The 18,317-nt window shown below is 43.2% G+C and overlaps 1 protein-coding gene and 1 long non-coding RNA gene across 6 annotated transcripts in view; one reads left to right on the forward strand and one right to left on the reverse strand.

The window, feature by feature from the left end:
• LOC134296282 (uncharacterized) overlaps positions 1 to 847 on the reverse strand; it is a 28,078-nt gene extending 27,231 nt beyond the window's left edge. Inside the window, exon 1 of the long non-coding RNA XR_010002945.1 lies at positions 710 to 847. This is a non-coding gene — a long non-coding RNA (uncharacterized LOC134296282). The remainder of the gene's footprint in view (positions 1 to 709) is intronic.
• Positions 848 to 918: 71 nt separating this feature from the next.
• brd4 (bromodomain containing 4) overlaps positions 919 to 18,317 on the forward strand; it is a 98,444-nt gene continuing 81,045 nt past the window's right edge. For 2 of the 5 annotated variants that reach the window (XM_008104246.3, XM_003217146.4), the window contains exon 1: positions 4,339 to 4,477. The gene's annotated coding sequence lies outside the window, so the exon portion shown is untranslated. Of the gene's footprint in view, positions 1,054 to 4,338; positions 4,478 to 4,691; positions 4,829 to 5,055; positions 5,468 to 18,317 lie in introns of those variants that run through there. The other 3 variants (XM_016991283.2, XM_062970743.1, XM_016991282.2) reach the window with 3 other exon arrangements.

Below are 18,317 nucleotides of genomic sequence, written 5' to 3' on the forward strand. Positions count from 1 at the left end.
GCAACCCAGCGATTCCAGCCATGAAATCCTTTGACAACAATGTCTGACAGACTTTGTTGCTCTTGGTTTGCAGGCAGCGTGGTCAGGAGTTACTTTCTGCAGGCCTTTTTGCCCGGTTCCCAGAGCTGCCTGCTGCCAAGTGCCAGCGGCCAGGGCCAAAGTCCACCTCCAAGGGCTGAGAAGGGGACAAAGGTCCTCCTCTAGGCTCAAAATGGGGGCAGGATCCAAAGGCCAGGAAATCGGTCTGCAAAGGGAGAGCCTGGAGGCCCATCTACACTGCAGAAGGAATGCAGTTTGACACCACTTTAGCCGCCACAGGCCAATGATATAGAATCCTAAGAGGGAGTTGTAGTTTCACAAGGTCTTTAGCCTCACAAGCAGGCATGGGCAAACTTGGGTCCTCCCCCAGGGTGTTTTGGACTTCAACTCCCACCATTCTTCACAGCCTCAGACCCTTTCCTTTCCCCCCTCAGCCGTTTAATCTTAATGGTGGGCGTTGAAGTCCAAAACACCCAAGTTTGCCCATGCCTGCCCTAGGGGCCCTCATTGGCAGAGAAGGCCTTTCAAATAACACTTCCCATGAGCCTACTCCATCAGTGAGAGTAGTGCCAGAATCTGCATTATTTCGAGTCGAATGAAGGCCGTTTGAAGCCACTTCCAACTGGGCTCAATCAGTGCTATGCCAATCCTGTAATAGTTACCGACCTACCTACACGGTCTTCGGGCTTCCTTGTGAACGAGGGCCCAATAAACTGCAAACCCATTGAGCCATGGCGGGGCCTCGCTCCTATCAGGCGCCTTTAAGGCCCCCTCCTCTCGCCTCATACGCAACGCGCACCGATGGCGCCCCCAGCCTGTCCTTCCCGCGCGCCCCTCTCTCTGCCCGGCCAGGCTCGGCGCGTTCTCGGCGCAGAGATGGGAGAACTCTCGCACCGCCTGCCTGGGCCACGGGACATGGCTCCCTCCGCCCCTCAAAACAAGACTGGAAGAGAAGAGAAAGAAGGGAATGACTTGGCGAGGAAAACGAGAGGGCTCCCGACACTAGAAGGCGAGGTATGTAGAACTGGCCAAATGAATTGTATTAAATGTTGGAGGGTTGTTGTATGTCTTTCGGGCTGTGTGGCCATGTTCCAGAAGTATTCTCTCCTGACGTTTCGCCCACATCTGTGGCAGGCATCCTCAGAGGTTGTGAGGCATGGATAAACTAGGCAAGGAAGGTAAGAATATATATCTGTGGAGAGTCCAGAGAGTCCTTTGTCAGTTGGAAGCCAGTGTTAATGTTTCAGTTAATCACCCTAATTAGCATTGGAAAGGTTTGTCTCTTGCCTGGGGGGCATCCTTTGTTCAGAGTCATTAGCCATCCTTGGGGTTCCTCTGCCCTCAGAGTGTTGCTTCCCATCTACTGTTCTGATTTTTGAGTTTTTTAATACTGGTAGCCAGATTTTGTTCACTTTCATGGTTTCCTCCTTTCTGTTGAAGTTGTCCACATGCTTGTGGATTTCAATGGCTTCTCTGTATAGTCTGACAGGATAGTTGTTGGAGTGGTCAAGCATTTCTGTGTTCTCAAATAATATACTGTGTCCAGGTTGGTTCATCAAGTGCTCTGCTATGGCTGATTTCTCTGGTTGAGTAAGTCTGCAGTGCTTTTCATGTTCTTTGATTCGTGTTTGTATTAAATTGGTTGTCGAAGGCTTTCATGGCTGGAATCACTGGGTTGCCCTGAGTTTTTCAGGCTGTATGGCCATGTTCTAGAAGCATTCTCTCCTGACATTTTGCCCTTATCTGTGGCAGGCATGCTCAGAAGTTGTGACGTCTGTTGGAAACTAGGCAAGTGGGGTTTATATGTCGGCAGAATGTCCAGGGTGGGGGGAAGAACTTGTAATTGGCCATCTTGATTAGCATTGAATAGCCTTTCAGTTTCAAGGTGCGGCTGTTTACTGCCTGTGGGAATCCTTTGTTGGGAGGTGCTAGCTGGCCCTGATAGATTCATGTCTAGAATTCCTCTGTTTTATGAATATTGTTCTAAACTGGGCTCTACAGGCCAATGGATACTCCACCACAAACATCAGAATAGCTGCTAGGCCAAGAACAAGCCACACGAGTAAAGACAAAGGTGGTGATGATGATGATAATAATAATACAGAACTGACAGCTGGCACAACAAAGCATTGCATGGACAGTTCCTTGACAAAATTGAAGTAAAGGTTGATAAGGAGACGACCTGGCTATGGCTCACAAATGGGACACTGAAGGAGACAGAAGGCCTGATTCTTGCTGCCCAGGAGCAAGCCATCAGAACAAATGCAATTAAGGCCAAGATTGAAAAATCAGCCAGTGACCTAAAATGCAGACTGTGCAAGGAAGCTGAAGAAACTATTGATCATATCCTCAGCTGCTGTAAGAAGATCGCACAAACTACAAACAGAGGCACAACTGTGTGGCTCAAATGATTCATTGGAACTTATGCCTCAAGTACCACCTGCCAGCAGTAAAGAACTGGTGGGATCACAAACCTACAAAAGTATTGGAAAATGAGCACACAAAGATACTGTGGGACTTCCGAATCCAGACTGACAAAGTTCTGGAACACAACACACCAGACATCACAGTGGTGGGAAAGAAAAAGGTTTGGATCATTGATGTTGCCATCCCAGGTGACAGTCGCATTGATGAAAAACAACAGGAAAAACTCAGCCGCTATCAGGACCTCAAGATTGAACTTCAAAGACTCTGGCAGAAACCAGTGCAGGTGGTCCCGGTGGTGATGGGCACATTGGGTGCCGTGCCAAAAGATCTCAGCCAGCATTTGGAAACAATAAACATTGACAAAATTACGATCTGCCAACTGCAAAAGACCACCCTGCTGGGATCTGCGTGCATCATCTGAAAATACATCACACAGTCCTAAACGCTTGGGAAGTGTTCGACTTGTGAGTTTGTGATACGAAATCCAGCATATACATCTCGTTTGCTGTGTCATACTCTGTATTTGTATCAGTAATAATAATACTTTATATATATACCACCCTATCTCTCCAAGAGGACTCAGGGCAGTTTCCAACAAAAGCAAAACATTCAAAGATCCGCCCAGAGAAAAAATGTAATTATCATACATCAAGGGAACCACTGAATGCATAGGGAAGCTGATGAAGAAACACAACCTACAAACTATCTACAGACCCACTAAGAAAATCCAACAAATGCTACATTCTGCAAAGAACAAGAGGGATCCTCTCCACGCTGCAGGACTCTACCGTATACCATGCAGCTGTGGACAAGTCTACATAGGGACCACCAAACGCAGCAGCATTGCCTAGACACGAATCAAGGAGCATGAAAGGCACAGCAGTGCAGACTAAGTCAGACATAGCAGAACACCTGATGAACCAACCTGTACACAGCATATGATTTGAGAACACATAAATGCTTGACCACTCCTACAACCACTATGTCAGACTACACAGAGAAGCCACTGAAATCCTCAAGCATGTGGACAATTTCAATAGAAAGGAAGAAACCATGAAAATGAACAAAATCTGGCTACCAGTATTAAAAAACTTCAAAATCAGGACAGTAAATAAAGAACAACTATCTGAAAACGGGAATTCCAGACAGGAAACAGTCAGGGCCAACTAACACCTCCCAACAAAGGATGCCTCCAGGCAGGAAGCAGCCAGGCCTTGAAGCTGAAAAATAATGCAATGCTAATCAAGGTGATTAATTGCAATCATTCATACCTGCCTACAAAAGACAGTTCTTTTTCCCACCCTGGAAATTCTAGAAATATACTGTAAACCCCACTTGCCTTGTTTCCAACAGACCTCACAACCTTTGAGGATGCCTGCCATAGATGCGGGCGAAACGTCAGGAGAGCATGCTTCTGGAACATGGCCATACAGCCCGGAAAACTCACAGCAACCTAGAAATGAGTGTAGTCACCTGAAGAACTCCCGGCTGCCCCTATCGTAGAATGGATGCAGCTGGATACCACTTTAACCGCCACCCACGGCTTCAGGGCTACGGAATCATGCCAGTTGTTTTGAACTTTCTCGGCCAAAAATGTTAGGACTACAGCTCTCTCAGAGTTCCACGGCATCGGTTCCACGGTTAAAGTGGTTTCAAGCCGCATTCATTCGATGTTGTCAAGGCGCGCTTCCTCTCTCCCAGTGGAGGAAGAGCCCTCCCCCTCCTCCCCCTCCCTTTCCTGGAGGGGGCGGGGCCTCGCCTCCCGAGCCGTACGTCGGACGCGAGGCGGGGCCGTGCTGCGCGGTGACGTCACGCGCTGCGCGGTGAGGTCAGTGCGGCGCCGTTGCTGGTCCCGCTGCCCGTCGCTGTGCCTGCCCCGTTCGGCTCGCCCTGCTCCTCGGCCCTTCCTTCCCTCCCTCTGAGGGCGCGCGGCACTGCCTCCTCGCTGGGGGTTTTGCAGGGGGGAGCCTCGCGGCGGCGCGGCCTGCTCCAGCCTTTCGCGCGGCCTCAGGTAAGAGTTGGGCCGGGCCGGGAGAGGCTGCGGGGGTTGGTATTCTCCTTCATCAGTTACGCTGCCTTGCTAGCGTAACCCGCATTGCGTAATGTGACCGCTGCGTCAGGCGGATTACGTAGTTTGCGCCGAGGCCTATTGCGCAAAGGCTCTAACACGAACCTTCCCAGTTTACCGTCGTGCGCCCTTCCCGTTCGCTATTTACGCTCCAGAGGTTAAGTCCTCCCTCCGGCGCAGGGGGTGGCGGCGACGAGGGTCTGACGCGTTTACGCAACTTGCGGAAGGCTGAGGGTGGCTGCGGAGTTGGTGGCTGCGTAAGGGCGCCTTGGCCGCTCTCTCTCTCTCCGTAGGGTACGTGCTTGTCGTAAGCCAGTCTTGTGCGGAGCCAAGTTGTGTGTGGAAGGAGGGCGCGTGCGGCCCAGCGTGTGCGAGGGCAGCGCGAGGCTTTCCTTGAAGTCCTTGGGCGAGGGGTGGGGGCGAGTGAGCGGGTGGCGCAGTGAACGGGCCTGGGCGGGGCGGGGCGCGCGCTGATGGTACTTCCTGCCGCCGCCATTTTGTCATCCAGCAGGAGGGGGAAGCGCCGGGGAGAAAGATAGTGGCAGCGGCTTCTGCCTGGAGGGCGGCTGTGGAGCATCCTTCCAAGGCCGCGAGAGTCAGGCAGGACTTTCCTTCCTCGCCCTCTCGCTCCCCATCTCCTTCGCTCGAAGGAGCGCGTACCCAGCGGCTCCGCCTCTCCGCCCAGAGGCTGCGGTTCCCGTAGGCCTGGTCCAAGCCGCCGGCCCTGCTATCCCAAGCCTGGCCTTTCACGGCCAGGCCTGAGCATTGCCTTCAGTGACTCTACAAGAGCGGAGGTCGCGCCTTAAAAAAGCTTCCAGGATGTTTTGTGAACCTGGTCAGCAGGGAGACTGAAGGAAGGCATTCCATCCCGCCTGGGAAGGCTGCAACCACCAACTGTAGAAAGGCGGTGCATCGTTTGATTCAGTGTCCATTGTAAGCCACAGCCACCCGTAGTTCATCTCTTTTTAGCCTGTGGGTGGATCTACACCAGGCATGGGCAAACTTAGACCTTCCAGGTGTTTTGGACTTCAGCGCTCACAATTCCTAATTAGATCAGGCATGGGCAAACTTGGACCTCCAGGTGTAATTAGGAATTGTGGAGTTGAAGTCCAAAACACCTGGAGGGCCCAAGTTTGCCCATGCCTGATCTACATGGTTAAATTAATGCACTTCGACGCCACTTGTAACTGCCATGGTTCAATGGTGTGGAAGTGTAGTTTGACAGAGATGGCTAAAGAACTTGTAAAACTACAATTCCCATGATTCTTTAGCTTTGAGTGGTGTCAAATTGCATTATTTCAACAGGGTAGAGATGCATCCCTTCTCTTGACTGTTCATGATATATAGCTGCGCGTTCTTGCCTTTTTGCCTGCAGATTACAAAACCGCTTGGCGATCCTAATACAAATTGGAGTCTACTATAAACCCAACAAGCCCCCAGTGGCACAGTGGGTCACACTGCTGAGCTGCTCAACTTGCTGACGAAAAGGTCAGCGGTTTGAATCTGGCAAGCTCCTGTTGTTAGCCCCAGCTTTTGCCAACCTAGTGGTACAAAAACATGCAAATGTGAGTAGATCAGTAGGTACCCCTCCGGCAGGAAGGTAACAGCGCTCCATGTGGTCATGCCAGCCACATGACCTTGGAGGTGTCTACTGACAATGCCGGTTCTTCAGCTTAGAAATGGAGATGAGCACAAACCCCCAGAGTCGGACATGACTAGACTTAATGTCAGGGGAAAACCTTTTACCTTATAAACCTAACACACTGAGTGTTTGGCGTGTCTTTTGTTTTGGGGTGTTTGCTTGTTTTTTAAGCCTACAGGCACAAAAACCCAAGCTGAGAAGATGACATACTGTTGCCATTTGCTACAAGAGACACAAAACATGTCAGTTCATCTGATTTTATTTTGTCCAAAAGCACCTTTCAATTGTTTAAATGGATGTTAAGCATCCAATAAACCAGGTCATACAGATTTTATGAACAATGAAAAAATCATTTATATATCGTATTAAAATTAGTGGTCAGTTTTTTGTATTTTGCTTAACCCAAAGGCTTGTCATATTTGTAATAAAAGTTTATAATCACTTAGGATAACAAATCAAGTTAGTAGTCACGTACCCTAAGTATAATTAAAAGTAGATCACTTAGTGCAAAGGTTATAGACTTCTTTAGGGTCAAAACAATTCCTCCGCTTGAAAATCATACAGTTTCATTAGTCGTTAATGGATTAGGTTTGAAATCAGTCTGTCATCTACCAGTTTTAAAACTAAATAAACATACGGAGTATAACATATAATATTGAACTATGCAAATGGATTTCAGTGGTTATAGGCATAGGCTTGTAGTAATCTAATTTCTAGGTATTTTTTTCCTTGCTGAACTAAGCTAGTAATGACTTTTTAGCACTGTCAAATTTAGATAATGTTGTATTCAGAGGACATGTGCCATGGCGTTAGGAAAATCGCAAATGGAAAAAAGTAATCTGTGCTATACCACTTAATGAATTTTCTCTACAGTTGCTACAAACATAGTTTGAAGGAGGTTGCATTCTGATAAACTTTTGAAACAGGCACCTTTCCTCCTGTAAGAAATTAAAGTAGCAAAAGTGGTGAATCAATTATGATGGGATAATCAAATTATTTTGCTACTGTTGATGGCATCTGTAAAACTCTGAGTGAGTTATATTGGAAGAGCAATGGTTTCAGGTTCTTTCATGAACTGGTGCAAGAGAAGCTGCTACTCTCATATCATGTAATTTAACATGCAAAGGGAAATTACCTACTTTTATTTAAAACTTTGTGTGCATCTATACTGTAGAATGAATGTGGTTTGACATCACTTGGGAATTCTAGTTGTAAAATGTTATTTAGCCTTCCCTTAAAAAGAGTGCTGGTGCCTCAGTAGACTGCAGTTTCCAGGATTCTGGAAACTTAGTCACTGCAGTTGAAGGGATGGCAAGGTGCATTAATTCTACAGTGTAGAAGCTTTGTTTTAGAATGTGATCCATCATCTTTATGTTTGTGACACATTCAAGTTGTTGTATGGACTTTGTGTAACTAGGAAAATGTAAAATTACAACACAGCAGAGCCATGCTTAAAGTTAGTGCGCTTAAAGTTGTTGTTTTGTAAATGGAAATTTCCATTTTCACTGTGGTGTTGATCCATCTGTAAACTTGGTGAAGATAGTACTTGCCCTAACATAAAAGTTAAGTTGCTTCATCTATAACCTTTCCTAAAAAAGCTTAGGAGTAATTTGCATGCAACTTTGTGTCTTGATTTTGCTTTGTGTATATGTCTTGAGTTTGGGACATGTTGCATGTTGTCAAATACAGTAGAGTCTCACTTATCTAACATCCGCTTATCCAACGTTCTGGATTATCCAACACAGTTTGCCTCCCGCCCTGATCCACACTATTTCTCTGTACAGCAAAGATTGAACCTTTTATGGATTTAATGTCCCAACAATGTTGCTACTGTAAGTTCATTTTATGCAATTCTACCTTTATTTGCAGTTAATTTGTTAGTAGCCAATGTTTTTTGTAATCAATGTTTTCAATATATTGCAATGCTTTGGTGCTAAATTCATAAATACAGTAATTACTACATAACGTTACCATGTTTTGGACTGCTTTTTCTGTCGATTTGTTGTAAAACATGATGTTTTTGCTGCTTAATTTGTAAAATCATAATGTAATTTGATGTTTAATAGGCTTTTCCTTAATCCCTCTCTATTATCCAACTTTTCGCTTATCCAACTTTCAGCTGGCCCTTTTGTGTTGGATAAGTGAGACTCTACTATACATGAAAAGCCATATGTAGCTTTCACACACTGTAGTATATAGCTGGTTAATTAGTATTTTCGTGTAGGAAAGCTATAATATGTGAAGTACACTGTGTATAGCTGGAAGTATTCTTTTCTTTAGGTGTGTAATATGGATCACATTTACCAACATTTTTTCTTGGACACTATTTCTACCTGAAAATTTATTGTTGTAATATTACTACTTAAAATTGACTATGTATATACAGTAGAGTCTCGCTTATCCAAGCTAAACGGGCCGGCAGAAGCTTGGATAAGCGAATATCTTGGATAATAAGGAGGGATTAAGGAAAAGCCTATTAAACATCAAATTAGGTTATGATTTTACAAATTAAGCACCAAAACATCGTGTTATACAACAAATTTGACAGAAAAAGTAGTTCAATACGCAGTAATGCTATGTTGTAATTATTGTATTTACGAAATTAGCACCAAAATATCACAATATATTGAAAACATTGACTACAAAAATGGCTTGGATAATCCAGAAGCTTGGATAAGCGAGGTTTGGATAAGTGAGACTCTACTGTACATTATTCTCGTTAGTTTTTTCAAGTACAATTGCATGCTAGTGGTATTGTTTGGATTGGTGTTAACTTCTGTGTCGGTTAAAGTAACACTTCCGTGTTTCTCAGAATCAGAGCTATTTCCAGAATGTACATTAGAGTAACAAATCAAGTTAGTAGTCACTTAGCCTAAGTATTTATAATTAAACGGGTCCGGTCCAACTTACCTGTTCGAACGTATCTCCCTCAATGAACAAGTTTGTAGATTAAGATCTTGTGAGGAGGTCCTGCTCTCGGCCGCACCAGCCTCACAGGGGATGAGGGACAGGGGCTTCTTGGTGGTGGCCCCACCGCTGTGGAACTCTGGAGTAAGATTAGGTTGGCCCCCTCCCTCCTGACCTTTAGGAAACAGATAAAGACCTGGCTGTGGAACCAGGTGTTCGGCCCATCATAGGAATATTTAAAGTGAAAGTTGAAAGTGCAATGACCCAGAACTGTTTACAGACAATGGCTATGTCTTTGTGTGATATATAATGATATTTTATGTGATGTGTTTAATAATGTTTAATGTTTTATTAGGGGAGGGTCAACTTTGATGGTTTATGCTGTTTTTTATCGAGGGCATTGAATTGTTGCCAACACTCTGAACTGCCCTGAGTCCCCCTTCAGGGTTGAGAAGGGTGGTATAAACACCACAAATAAATAAATAAATAAAATAGAAGGAATATATATTGGAAGGGAAAATAAGTGTATAGAGCATTATTTTCTATGTAAGTGATCTTATGCTGCAATCAGTGTTCAGTTCAGAGTTGTCTGCTAAGTTGCACAGGATTGGAAGCAGATCCTAACAAATAGTTTTTTTCTGCTGTAAGAAGCATGTTTTGCTGCATCCCTAGGAGTCAGAGTCAGCAAAACTGAGCAAGCCTATCTTGGGAAAGTGCTTAACATCCCTGTTTTTTGTTTTGTTTTTCTGGTAGGAACAGTTTTGTCTGATAACTTTGAATACATTTACACTGTAGAATGAATGCAGTTTGACACTGCTTTAACTGCTATGGCTCCAGTGATATCAAAACCTGGGAGTCGTAGTATGGAGAGGCTCTAGCACCCTTTAGCAGAAATGGTTGAAGACCTTATAAAATACTAACTCCTAGGATTTCATTAGATTAAGCAATGACTGTTCACATGGTGCCAAACTGACTAATTCAGTGTAGATGGCTTCAAGAGTTTTTCTTCCTTGCTGTGTTTGAGTTGACCAGATTTTTAATACACATTCTGTTGCTTTCTCATCTTTCTCTGAGAATACATGGTCAAACAGCCTTTCCTAGCCTTACTGGTGTGCCTGCTGTGGTGGGTTGGAAACCATGTATTGGTGCATTTACTCACATTTCCCTTCATCTACCCCTTAGCATACAGGTATAGGGATGATTAAATTTTCTGATCCCTGCTTGTTGAAATTAGGGCAAGCTGAGAGACAAGTTGAGGTTAAGATTCACCATTCCAGCAATCCTTATCCACATTTTTCTGTCCTTACAGTTCTTGGTAACAGGAAAGCTGTGATTTTGACTGCAAGGTAATCACAGAGTGAGTAGAGATTAAAGTCCTCTTCCTTCTACTTGAGCAATCCCAATCGATGTAGTTTTGCTGGCACTAGAACAATGGTATTTTCGCTATTAACTCTCTGATAGTTAATCTCTTTGGGATGTGGAGAAAAATGCATAGGGCTCCTTGGAGTTGCAGCAAATCACACAGACGTTTGCTCATATGTCTCCTGAAGCACAGAGTATTGTTCAGAGCATACTTTTGCTGTATACTCTTTCTTTTTTGTCTTCTTGTCCTCACCCTACCCCTTTTCAGTTCTTTTCACTTTTCAGTTTTGTACAGGAACATTATTTTTGCAGTTTACTCTATTTCATATATTGAGATAGCTAGATTGAATGAGAAATGCACTTGGGCTTGTTCCATACTTAATCTATATCCATATGTGTGTATGTGGCACGGGTGTCTGCTCACACAGACAGCCTCTGGCCTCCACAAACAAGCTATGGTTCTCAGTGCTGAGGAACCACCAAGTCACTCTTTTCCACTGACATTGTGGTTACAGCGAGCACTATGAACATGTAGTCCAAACCCTGCCAATGTCCTCCCCAAACACTATGGCCCACCACCCAAGGAATGCTTTCATTTGGGGACCATTTCATCCTAGATTTTGCCTTTTCCTCCACCACAAGTAGGCATCCCAGGGTTCCCCATTGCTGTGGAATTTGCATGACCCCACCTACTGCCCTTCCCGTTTAAATCTGTCTGCAGAACAAATTTATTTATTTATTTATTTCCAGAATTTATACCCCGCCCTTCTCACCCGGGGGGGACTCAGGGCGGCTTACACAGTTGACAACATTTAATGCCAAGAACATAATAATAAAACAAAAAACAGTACATATAATCAATTAAAACTATAAAAATACATCATTAAAATACATTATAAAAATTAAAACATAAGTAAATTAGATCCATTTGTCTAAAAACCTCATGCTTCAGCCTTCAATCGGACCATGTCGACATTATCATATTACTCGTTAAAAGCTTGTGCACACAGCCATGTTTTCACAGCCTTTCTGAAACCCAGAAGAGTTGGGGCTTGTCGGATATTTGTGGGGACGGTGTTCCACAGCCGGGGAGCCACCACCGAGAAGGCCCTGTCCCTCGTTCCCACCAGCCGCGCCTGCGAGGCAGGTGGGACCGAGAGCAGGACCTCTCCAGATGATCTTAGGGATCTAGCTGGCTCATATGAGGAGATACGTTCGGATAAGTAAATTGGGCCAGAACTGTTTAGGGCACAACTACACTTCCTGGAGGAGTTTGAGGGATTGACTCCACATGGTGGAAGTCGTAGTTCACCCTGCATCAAGTCAGAGCACTGTGACTCCTACTGGGGAATGTAGAGGAGTTGTAGTTCACCTACACCCAGAACGCACTATGAACCCAAACAATGATGGCCAAACTTGCCATGCATACCCAATATGTCCAGATTTGAATACGGGTGGATTTGGAGGGCAATTGGCTTGGACATTTGGGAGTAGTAGGTACTGGGATTTATAGTTCACCTGCAATGAATGGGCACTCCGAACCCCTCTGATGATGGAACAGGACCGAACTTGGCACACAGAGCCCCCATAACCAATAGAACATATTGGACAAGTTTGGGGAAAAGGGAGTTATAGTTCACCTGCATCCAGAGAAACTGGCCCACACTGACAGTGGACCGGGACCAAACTTCGCACAGAGAAGCCGCATGACCAACTGAACATACTGCAGGGGTTTGTGGGAATGGGCCTTGATTCTGGGAGTTGTATTTCACCCGTATCCAAAGCACTGATCCCAGCCAACAACAGGTCTGGACCACACTTGGTACACAGACCCAAAATGTCCAACTTTGAATACTGGCAGGTTTTGGGGAGGGTTGATCCACGATTCTGGGAATTGTAGTTCATCCACTCCAAACATAGCATTCAAAGACAAATCATACCTTTTTCAAATAACCTGGACATCGCCGGGTCCCCAAGCTAGTTTATGAATAAAACTTAAAAGTAAGGTTAGAAATCATGTAGTCTATGAGATATTATTGGATGTGGTTCCTAGATACATAACTATATCAGTCAATGTTGAGGAATGCTGAGAGCTGCAGTGCAGCAACATTGGAGAGTGCTCTAGAGTCCCTTCCCTGTCTTCTGTCACCTGAAGCAATTAGTTGGCACATACCAACTCTAGTCATTTCCATTTTTCTTTACTCATCCTTTTGTTGTTATTCCTTTCAAAGTAAAGAGAAAAACAGCTGCAGTACAGGCTCTAAATCCTGGTACCAAGAACTTTGAAAATACATTGGGCTATCCTAAACTGGGGGATCTAGATCCATGATTTCCAGCTGGTACAGCTTGTTGTGTCTCACATTAGAAATGGCTGTCAACACAGAATCATAGAGTTGGTAGAGACCACAAGGACTGTCCAGTCCAACCTCCTGCCTTGCAGGAACACAGAATGAACACTGAAGTGTTACCTATTCATGTTACCATCATTTAATAATAAGGGCTACATCTGCATTTTTTTCATACCTGTGGTGGCACCTAGAACTGAACACCCCGCAAATATGACTGAACTGCTGTAAGATTTTTACCTCTGGAATCAGTCGAATTAGCATCAAAGATACACTGGAATCTACAAGTTATTATAATAGGACAGTTCTGCCTGTTTCTGTGGAAAGGTATTCTTTTTTTAACTGCAGGGTAATTGCAGCATAATCTGTTTTATTAACCAGTCAAATGTTTTTCACATGTCTCATGTTGGTTACATTCAGAATAGGAAATATTCAATTTCTGCTGTGGTTTTATATTTTTAACAGCTAAGACCACAAAATAATTCAAATGTATCTTTTCCTTTAAAGATGTCATGCACTGCTTTATCATTGTGCTGTTTATTTTTATTGAACATACATGCAGTTACAGTTTTATCTCCTTCAGAATAAGCATTTTGTGATTGAATACAGTGATTCCAACATTACTGCCACTCTTTGCACACTGTCACTAAATAAGGTGGGTTTTGACCTTGGGAAAAGACATTGTACAGAGCCAAGTCAGGAATGTATGGTGGATGGGGAAGCGTTCAGAACAGCCATCACACAAGCTACATTGGTCTCAGCTCTTGAAGCTGAAAGGTGTTATAAAGGTAGGGATGCAACTAAGGAAAGTCTAACTGTATATCTGAGTTTTCCAACCACCTGCCTCAATTCCAAACTTCCTTTCCTGACCCTTCTCATTATTTTTGGGACAGACCATGTATGTGGCAGGATAAATTCATGTAGTGTATTTCAAAGGAATATGTTAAATAGCACTTTGTGGCAAATCTGCAAAAGTTAAAATTGCAAAGGTGGAATGAAATTGTTGTTACATTGTGTTTCTCTCAGCTTTTGCACAACATTTCTCTACCCTGCATTGCAAAAGCTATTGATCACAATAGGAGAATATGGGTGTAGGCTATAAATGTTAAATTTAAGACTGCATGTCAGGTAGAAAGAGAAGGGGATAGGAAAGCAAAAAATCTTCATTCCCTTTTCATTCTTAAGTTTTTAAAAAGAAGTTGTCTACCTTGGTTCATTGTTCTATTTCTGAGAAAACAAAAAATTTGTTAAGGTTTTGATACTTTGTTTTAAAGCATTTATATTTTATGTTATTTCTGGATAACACTTTTGTGGAAAAATGAAATAGACTACAAAAGACTACAGACTTCTGTTCATTACCCTTGCTTTTAAGCTGATCTCCTTACTTGACTAAATTATGAGAAATGTAACAGTAGTATCTTACTTGGTAACTGTCTTGTTTTCTTCTCTATCCACATTTTCTGAATGTAAACTGATGGTCAGAATGAAGGCGAAAAGACATATTTCCATAATTTTTCATCTTTATGTAGATTTGTTGAATCTAGTTCCTGTAGTTCAGTGGTTCCCAACCTTTTTTTTTTTTACCAGGGACCACTCTCCAACATTAGTACCAAAAGTGTTACGGATCAGTTTTTGGTCAACTTTAGATTTGGTTTGGTTATCTGGGGTGCTGATTCAGAAAATTGCATTGGATAGATCACATCAGCTCTAGTTTCTGATACAGAACATATGCCATCCAGTAATTACCATCTGCTCTCCCACAGAAAACCATATTTAATAATCTAGAGCTGATGTGGTCTATGTAATGCAATTTTCTGAATCAGCAGCCCAAATAACCCCAGGAACAGGCCTAAAAACAAAGACACCAAGACACCCCCATTTCCAGGTCCCACATGGAATGGCTCCACTCGGGGATGGAGGAGGAGGAGAAGCAGCAGTTAGGAGGCTTGTCGCGCCTTTCGTGGGTAGTGCCTCTCGCCTCCTGACATCCCCCTTGCCTCGACATTATAAGAGGGTTTTGCAAGATCAGTTATTCTTGTTGCACCGGTGTAGTAACATTGAGGCCACAGACCATATTTTAGTAATTGGGGACCACTGTTGGTGCATGGACAATAGGTTTGGAACCACTGCTGTAGTTAATGTACCTTTAGTGTTCCATGTTTTCAATAACATTCCCAACTTAATGACTGGAAAAATTACTTTTGTTAGAAATACAGGAAAATGAAGAGTTGAGAATAGATTTTAACAAGTTGTTCCTGAGATTTTACAGTGTGCCTGTCATATCAGGTCTGTGGATTTAACCAAATGCAGAAATACCTTTTTGTAAAAAAGATCCCAAACACCTTAAAATCTAGTGCAGCCTAGCTGAGAAATGGTACCAGGGCAACAATGGAGGCAGCAGTTAGGCTTGGTTGCCACAAGGTGCATATTCCTCGTGATCCCCGTTGCTTTTGAGGAGCTCACGTGCTCCCTGTATGCCATTATCCTGTTAGTTATTTACATGTACAGTAGAGTCTCACTTATCCAACATAAACAAGCTGGCAGGTTGTTGGATAAGTGAAAATGTTGGATAATGAGGGATTAAGGAAAAGCCTATTAAACGTCAAATTACATTATGATTTTACAAATTAAGCACCAAAACATGTTTTACAACAAATTGACAGAAAAAGCAGTTCAATACATGATAATGTTATTTAGTAATTACTGTATTTATAAATTTAGCACCTAAACATCACAATGCATTGAAAACATTGACTACAAAAACACTGACTACTAAAAGGCAGGGAGCTGGGAGGAGGAAGGAGGGCAGGAAATTTGAAAAACAAACCTCTGTATTTCTTATAAAAATGGCATTTTTCTCTGTATCCACATGCTTTGCTTGACAAATGATTGTGGCATTGCATCCTATTCAGCTGAATTAATAAATCACCTCGGTGGCGCTTTTTCACTTTGGCAGAGTCTTTTATTGGATTCTAGGGAACAAAAATTGCTGAAATCGGGCTTTTCTGAGCTCACCAAAGTAGCATTCCCTCTTTGTTGGGGGATCCCTGCGTTAGATAATCCAGAATGTTGGATAAGCACAGGGCACAGAGGGCTAGCCTCTTTCCCTTGTGCTCTGTTTAAAAATCTCCTACACACAATAGCCTAAACTTCAGGAGAGTTTGGCTAACAGTGTTACTAGTTGATTTGGCTGGCAGGCGCATTGCATACTTCCCTGCCTCTAAGGAGTACGCCACCTACCTGCTTTTGCTTTTAGAGCAAAACAACAGAAGTGCTGGCGGGTGGTGGGCTCCCTGGAGGTGGGGAAGCATAAAGAATACATACTTCAAAGTGTCTTGCCAGTCAGAGCTTCTCACCATTGCTACACACACACCAAAGTTAGAGACTGTTGTGCGCAAAAGGTATTTAGACAGGTAATAAGGGCAAAATAATAACTTATGAGCCATGTCCAAAAGAATATTTGTGCACATGTAAGTTACCAACAGGATGAGGTAATAGGCAGCTGGTGTGTTTCCTGGAAGCAGGGAAACACAAAAAAGGCACACCTCACAGCTACATCTGTGACTGCCCTGGGACAGTTTTTTGCCTGGTTGCAATGGATCTCAGGTACATTGTTTTCCCCTCCCACTATTTCTGCTTTCTCTGTCCCACAAAAGTGGGAAAGGGAGTGGAGGGGTCTGAAAAAAGCATGCCTTGTGATGCTTGCTGGCCAGGACTTACCATCCCCTCTGCTGTCGCACTATGCCAATTCATTAATAAGAAATTGATTGTCTCTGTGTTTTAGTATTCATTATGTTCTTGGCACACTTTGTGCAAAGGATTTGTTGAAATATTTGGCTGAAAATAAACCCATCTGCAGTTGAACATTCTAATTTTCCTTATAAATATATTTCAAGATATTATACTGTTATCTTGTATGGAAAATGTTGAAAAAGAAGTTATTTTGATAACTGCTCTAACAAGATAAGGGTTTTGTTATCTGTAACTACATCTGGAGTGTTACATTCATACCATAAATAGTTACTTCCAGTTGTTGAATTGATAGGTGCTAATTAAGATACAATTCATAAATATATATGTCTGCTGCATGCCTGTGAATCTAATAGATACGTGAAATAAATTGGATGAAGAAAATTGACAAGTTGTATCCTGTTAGGCTGTGTTAATATCTTTGAGATTTCCTAGCTATCCAGAAACTGAAAACCACAAAACATTTCAAAAGCTTGAATATAAATGCTGGAAATCCAGCAGAACTCACATTATATATGCACACTAGCTGTGCCCGGCCACGCGTTGCTGTGGCGAAGTATGGTAGTATGGGAAATAAAGTATTGAGGAATTGGTGGTAGTTAAGGTCAAGGGTAAAGGTTTTCCCCAGACATTAAGTCTAGTCGTGTCTGACTCTGGAGGTTGGTGCTCATCTCTATTTCTAAGCCGAAGAGCCGGCGTTGTCCGTAGACTCCTCCAAGGTCATGTGGGATGACTACATGGAGCGGCGTTACCTTCCCGCCGGAGCAGTACCTATTGATGCACTCACATTTGCATGTTTTCGAACTTCTGGGTTGGCAGAAGCTGGGGCTAACAGTGGGGGCTCTCTCCGCTCCCCCAATTCAAACCTGTGGCCTTTCGGTCCAGAAGTTCAGCAGCTCAGCGCTTTAACACGCTGCGCCATCAGGGGATATTATTTCCTAAAGGTTGTGAATATACAATATTTCTGATTGGTTTTTTTTATTTGTTGGAGGCAAGTATGAATGCTGCAATTAGGAAAAATGATTAGGATGTAATGGCCTTGCAGCTTTAAAGCCTGGCTGTTTCCTCCCTGAGTGAATTTTTTGTTGGGAGGTGTTAGCTGGCCCTGATTGTTTCCTGTCTGGAATTCCCTTGTTTTCAGAGTGGTGTTGTTTGCGATATTTTATGTGCTTCTACTGTCTGTGGCCCTGAGAAAACAGAGGATTTTCCAGACTTTGATGATGGGAATACTTTGTTGGTAGGTGTTAGCTGGCCCTGATTGTTTCCTGTCTGGAATTCCCTTGTTTTCAGAGTGGTGTTGTTTGCGATATTTTATGTGCTTCTACTGTCTGTGGCCCTGAGAAAACAGAGGATTTGCCAGACTTTGATGATGGGAATACTTTGTTGGGAGGTGTTAGCTGGCCCCGATTGTTTCCTGTGTGGAATTCCCCTGTTTATTTACTGTCCTGGTTTTAGAGATTATATTGTTCTGCATTATTCTATCCCAGTAATTATTTCATATTAAAGAAGAATCTCACTTATCCAACATTCGCTTATACAATGTTCTGGATTATCCAACGCAGTCTGCCTTTTCATAATCAATGTTTTTGTAGTCAGTGTTTTAAGTTCATTGTGATATTTTAGTGGTAAATTTGTAAATACAGTACAGTAGAGCCTCACTTATCCAACATAAACGGGCCGGCAGAACGTTGGATAAGCGAATATGTTGGATAATGAGGAATTAAGGATAACCCTATTAAACATCAAATTAAGTTATGATTTTACAAATTAAGCACCA

Source organism: Anolis carolinensis, chromosome 2 (assembly GCF_035594765.1).
Source record: "Anolis carolinensis isolate JA03-04 chromosome 2, rAnoCar3.1.pri, whole genome shotgun sequence".
Lineage (NCBI taxonomy): Eukaryota > Metazoa > Chordata > Lepidosauria > Squamata > Dactyloidae > Anolis > Anolis carolinensis.